This window comes from Salvelinus sp. IW2-2015, linkage group LG31 (assembly GCF_002910315.2).
Source record: "Salvelinus sp. IW2-2015 linkage group LG31, ASM291031v2, whole genome shotgun sequence".
In the NCBI taxonomy this organism is placed as follows: domain Eukaryota; kingdom Metazoa; phylum Chordata; class Actinopteri; order Salmoniformes; family Salmonidae; genus Salvelinus; species Salvelinus sp. IW2-2015.
The window spans coordinates 9,220,355-9,226,832 of record NC_036870.1 but is presented as its reverse complement, the minus strand read 5'-3'; positions in this window follow the sequence as shown (position 1 = coordinate 9,226,832).

Below are 6,478 nucleotides of genomic sequence, written 5' to 3'. Positions count from 1 at the left end.
AATTACACAATGTACATTTAAAAAATGTCAAAAGCTCCAAATTTCAATGACTTAAAAACCGACTATAAATTCTAGTCATTAATATACAAATATTGAACACATTTAATGAGACAACTAAAAGTTGTGCGACATTCCCAGAGATAGGCTATCCAAAGTTAAACAAATTTTGCCATGGTTGCTCATTGGCAGCTGAAGCTAATTAGTGAAGGAAGTTGGCTAGCTTGCTAGCTAGTCTAGGCTACTTCCAGACACAAGATTTGTTTAGACTTTCAAGTTATCTAGGGTGAGTGACTAACTGTGTACTGTTTTGGCAAAGTGAAAGTACAAACTTTTCACACGTTCGAACCAGAGGAGGCTGGAATGGAATTAATGGAAGGGTATCTATCAAACATATGGAAACTACATGTATGATTCTGTTCCATCATTCCATTTCTGCCATCACAATGAGTCTGTCCTCCTATAGCTCCTCCCACCAGCCTCCTCTGGTTTGAACACACACCTACACACACACACACACACACACACACACACACACACACACACACACACACACACGCACACACACAAAAGCACGCCTCCAAGACCCAAATCTCATTTTCAGTTGCATTTCCTAATGAGGAGAATTGAAACCAAGGCTAAATCGGGAAGTTCCCCTTTAAGAAAAAGACCCATCAGCAATGTTACATCTCATTTTTGTCGGCACTGAGCAAATTTCAGGTCGGCTGAGCACAAACTTGAACGTTGTGAAAATTCTGTGCAACTTCCAGCGTGCATTTACTGTGAACACTGAGGCTGTACCCTCTTTAAGTTACAGTTGTAACAGTGGCCAAGTAGGCTACTGTGGCTATTTTATTATAATGTAGGCCTACCAGAGTGGCCTACTATCAAAAACAATGGAGAAAATGCATCCCATAACATTTTAACATGGAAATAACTGTTTAATCATTCAGCCTACAGTAGCAGCCTACATTCCATGAGACTGAATAAAGAAAACATGCGGGGCTTGACATTAACCTGTTTATCCACCTGTCCTTCAGACAAGGAGGTGACTGAACATTTTGTTGTGTTGTTTGATGCAAGAAARCACTTTACAAAATAAAATGTATTATTATTCCCATACCATTATTACAGAAAATCAGACAAATMATTCTACCCTCTGCCTATTTTCTACTAGGTTATTCAAGCCGGTCTCAAAATACAACACTGCCCCTTTAAGACAAAAAAACCCTCTTTACCTGACTTGCTTTTCAAAGATGTCTAGAAATGTACACGTTTTGTGCTCTTGTAGGAAGCAATCACTCCCCTATTGCTGACTACAAATAGTGCCCTCAAAGCTCATCACTAAGCTAAGGACCCTGGGACTAAACACCTCCCTCTGCAACTGGATCCTGGACTTCCTGACGGGCCAACCCCAGGTGGTAAGGGTAGGTAACAATACATCCGTCACGCTGATCCTCAACACAGGGGCCCCTCAGGGGTGCGTGCTCAGTCCCCTCCTGTACTCCCTGTTCACTCATGACTGTATAGCCAGGCACGACTCCAACACCATCATTAAGTTTGGGCTCCCGAGTGGCGCAGCGGTCTAAAGCACTGCATCTCAGTGCAAGAGGCGTCACTACAGTCCCTGGTTTGAATCCAGGCTGTATCACATCCAGCCGTGATTGGGAGTCCCATAGGGCAGCGCACAATTGGCCCAGTGTAGTCTAGGTTTGGCCGGGGTAGGCCGTCATTGTAAATTAGAATTAGTTCTTAACTGGCTTGCCTAGTTAAATAAAGGTTAAATAAAATAAAAMAAATAAAAGTTTGCCGATGACACAACAGTAGTAGGCCTGATCACCGACAACGATGAGACAGCCTATAGGGAGGAGGTCAGAGACCTGGCCATGTGGTGCCAGGATAACAACCTCTCCCTGTCACGCCCTGATCTGTTTCACCTGTCCTTGTGCTTGTCTCCACTCCCCTCCAGGTGTCGCCCATTTCCCCCATTATCCCCTGGGTATTTATACCAGTGTTTTCTTTCTGTCTTTTGCCAGTTTGTCTTCTTTGTTCAAGCCTACCAGCATTTTGTCTCMGCTCCTGTTTTTCCCTAGTCTCTCGTTTTCCCGTCCTCCTGGTTTTTGACCTTTGCCTGTACTGACCCTGTACCCGCTCGTCTGACCACTGCCTGTCTCTGAGCCTGCTTGCCGTCCTGTTCCTTTGCTCCACCTCTGGATTACCGACCTCTGCCTGACCCTGAGCCTGAGCCTGCCTGGCCTCCTGTACCTTGGCCTCTGCTCTGGATTATCGAACCCTGCCTTCCTTGAACTGTCGTTTGCCTGCCCCTGTGGTTTCAATAAGCATTGTTACTTCACACAGTCTGCACTTGGGTCTTACCTTGATTCCTGATACTCCCTCAACGTGATCAAGACAAAAGGAGATYATTGTGGACTACAGGAAAAGGAGGACCAAGCASGTGTCCATTCTCATCGACGGGGCTGCAGTGGAGCAGGTTGAGCGCTTTAAGTTCCTTGGTGTCCACATCACCAACAACCTATCATGGTCCAAACACACCAAGACAGTCGTGAAGAGGGCATGACAAAACCTATTCCCTCTCAGGAGAGTAAAAAGATTTGGCATGGGTCCTCAGATCCTACAGCTGCACCATCGAGAGTATCCTGACTGGTTGCATCACTGCCTGGTGTGGCAACTGCTCGGCCTCTGACCGCAAGGCACTACAGAGGGTAGTGCGTACGGCCCAGTACATCACAGGGGCCAAGCTTCCTGCAATCCAGGACCTCTATACCAGCAGATGTCAGAGGAAGGCCCCCAAAAAATTRAAAGACTCCAGCCATAGACTGTTCTCTCTGCTACGGCACGGCAAGTGGTACCGGAGCACCAAGTCTAGGTCCAAAAGGCTTCTTAACAGCTTCTACCCCCAAGCCATAAGACTCCTGAACAGCTAATGAAATGGTTACTCAGACTATTTGCATTGCCCCCCCCCCTTTTTACGCCGCTGCTACTCTTTGTTAATTATCTATGCATAGTCACTAACTCTACCTACATGTACATATTACCTCAATTACCTCGACTAACCGGTGCCCGCACATTGACTCTGTACCGGTACCCCTTGTATATAGCATCGCTACTATTATTTTACTGCTGCTCTTTAATTATTTGTTCATTCTAACACTTATTTTTCTTAAAACTGCATTGTTGGTTAAGGGCTTGTAAGGAAGTATTTGACTGTAAGGTCTGTTGTATTCGGCACATATGACAAATCAGATTTGATTTGAATTGCCACAGTAAAGGGAAACGTTGATAGTGTTAACTAAGAGGGAAAACTCTAGAAAGTTGAGTGAAGTTCAATCTCGTGCTTCCCTCTGTGGGCTGATATTTCTGCTAAGCTCTGTGCGGCAGTCCTGCGCASTTGCGCAGATTAGAGGGAACATTGCACATCAGACCAGCAGACTATGACCGAAAATGATAAGAGGACATGTTGATGATGTATTCAGGTTCACATTGGGCCCACAATGTTGCACTAGGCTTTATCTTACCATCAATACACAAAATATGCTGCTTTTTGACTGTAACACCAGTGTTACACTAGTGCATAGTATATACAGCCTCATGTTATACTAGGGAAATTGAGTTTCCATAGCTAGGCCGACAGTAAGACCTTGTGAAGAGCACAACAACCTCTGCATAATCAAAACTGTTGCTTTGTCAGAAGGTGTTAAAATTCACAGTTAGCCATTGTTAGGTAAATGACAGCTGAAAAGTACCAGGGGCCTGGCTTTGACCGGAAGTGAGAGCAGGTCCGCAGGAGTCATGGCCCAGTGACACACAGGTGCCGGCCTGCGTAGATGGAAACAGAAAAGGGTCAAACAAAATAATAACAACTGGGGTCAATCCTGTATGTCAAGTTTGTTGATGCTTACTTTTATTTGTTGGGGGGGTTCACCATTTTAAACCATATGTTTGTTTCTCGCAATTGGCCTATTTTAAAAACGATGTCGCAGGTGAAAATGTATTGGTTGCGGGTTGTTGGATTTTGGGCTACTTCCTATCATCCAGAAGGCGAGGTCAGTACAGGTGCATCAAAGCTGGGACCGACAGGCTGAAAAACAGCTTCTATCTRAAGGCCATCAGACTGTTAAACAGCCATCACTAACATAGAGAGGCTGCTGCCAACATACAGACTCAGATCTCTGGCCACTTAAATAAACTGACTTAATAAAGCTATCACTAGTAACTTTAAATAATGCCACTTTAATAATGTTTTACATATCCTACATTACTCATCTCATATGTATATACTCTATTCTATACCATCTACTGCATCTTGCCTATGCCGCACGCCATCGCTCATCCATGTATATATATGTACATATTCTTATTCATCCCTTTACATGTGTGTGTCTTTGTGTGTATAAGGTAGTTGTTGAACCATAACTCAGCAAAAAAAGAAACGGCCTTTATCAGGACCCTGTCTTTCAAAGATAATTTGAAAAATCCAAATAACTTTGCAGATCATCATTGTAAAGGGTAAAGGTGTTAACACTATTTCCCAGCTTGTTCAATGAACCATAAACAATTAATGAACATGCACCTGTGGAACGGTCGTTAAGACACTAACAGCTTACAGACGGTAGGCAATTAAGGTCACAGTTATGAAAACTAGGACACTAAAGAGGCCTTTCTACTGACTCTGAAAAACACCAAAAGAAAGATGCCCACGGTCCCTGTTTGATCTGCGTGAACGTGCCTTAGGCATGCTGCAAGGAGGCATGAGGACTGCAGATGTGGCCAGGGAAATAAATTGCAATGTCCGTACTGTGAGACGGCTAAGACAGCGCTACAGGGAGACAGAATGGACAGCTGATACGTCCTCGCAGTGGCAGACTGCGTGTAACAACACCTGCACAGGATCGGTACATCCGAACATCACACCTGCGGGACAGGTACAGGATGGCAACAACAACTGCCAGAGTTACACCAGGAACTCACAATCCCTCCATCAGTGCTCAGACTGTCCTCAATAGAGTGAGAGAGGCTGGACTGAGGGCTTGTAGGCCTGTTGTAAGGCAGGTCCTCACCAGACATCACCGGCCAAAACGTCGCCTATGGCACAAACCATCGTCGCTGACCAACAGGACTGGCAAAAAGTGCTCTTCACGGACGAGTCGTGGTTTTGTCTCACCAGGGGTGATGGTCAAATTTGCGTTTACTTCGAAGGATGAGCGTTACACCGAGGCCTGTACTCTGGAGCGGGATCGATTTGAGGTGGAAGGGTCTGTCATTGAGTCTGCGTGCGGTGTGTCACAGCATCATCGGACTGAGCTTGTTGTCATTGCAGGCAATCTCAACGCTGTGCATTACAGGGAAGACATCCTCCTCCCTCATGTGGTACACTTCCTGCAGGCTCATTCTGACATGACCCTCCAGCATGACAATGCCACCAGCCATACTGCTGACATTCCTGCAAGACAGGAATGTCAGTGTTCTGCCATGGCCAGCGAAGAGCCCGGATCTCAATCCCATTGAGCACATCTGGGACCTGTTGGATAGGAGGGTGAGGGCTAGGGCCATTCCSCCCAGAAATGTCCGGGGAACTTGCAGGTGCCTTGGTGGAAGAGCGGGGTAACATCTCACAGCAAATCTGGTGCAGTCCATGAGGAGGAGATGCACTGCAGTACTTAATGCAGCTGGTGGCCACACCAGATACTGTTACTTTGATTTTGACCCCCCCAATGTTCAGGGACACATTATTTCATTTCTGTTAGTCACATGTCTGTGGATCTTGTTCAGTTTATGTCTCAGTTGTTGAATCTTGTTATGTACATACAAATATTTACACATGTTAAGTTTGCTGAAAATAAACGCAGTTGACAGTGAGAGGACGTTTATTTTTTGAGCCTAAGCCACACAAAAACAACACTAGACCCTATGTAACACAGGGGTTATGTTCATTTCGTATAGAGCAGACCTAACCCACTATTAAATTAGTCAAAACATGAACATTTTACATCTGGCTAGAAATTAATATAATTTACATCTGGTTAGAAATTATCTCAACAGATGAGGCAACAACACATTTAACCCATGGGGAGGGGGTCACAKTCAGACAAACAGAGAGGGGGCAAATTATTGTGGCCCTGGTGGCACAAAATAATCAAAAGGTCTGACTGCACAGAGATGCTTGGAAAATGGTCATAACGAGGAACCAGCGTGTCTGTGTTTCAGGGTAGGGGCGGTGTATCTGAGTGCCATCAGCTAGGACCTCACATTGGTTAATCAAATCTCCATATTCTTGCTCAATTTGCATGCCTTCTCAAACAACTACAACTGTATATGCATTCGCACATCAAGTCTTCTCTTGAGTTGGGCTCAGGGATGGAACAAATGTTGAACATCTGAGCTTGTGGTTGTTTGAGGGGGAAGGGTAGGGAGTCTGTCTGTGTGTGTGTGTGTGTGTGTGTGTGTGTGTGTGTGTGTGTGT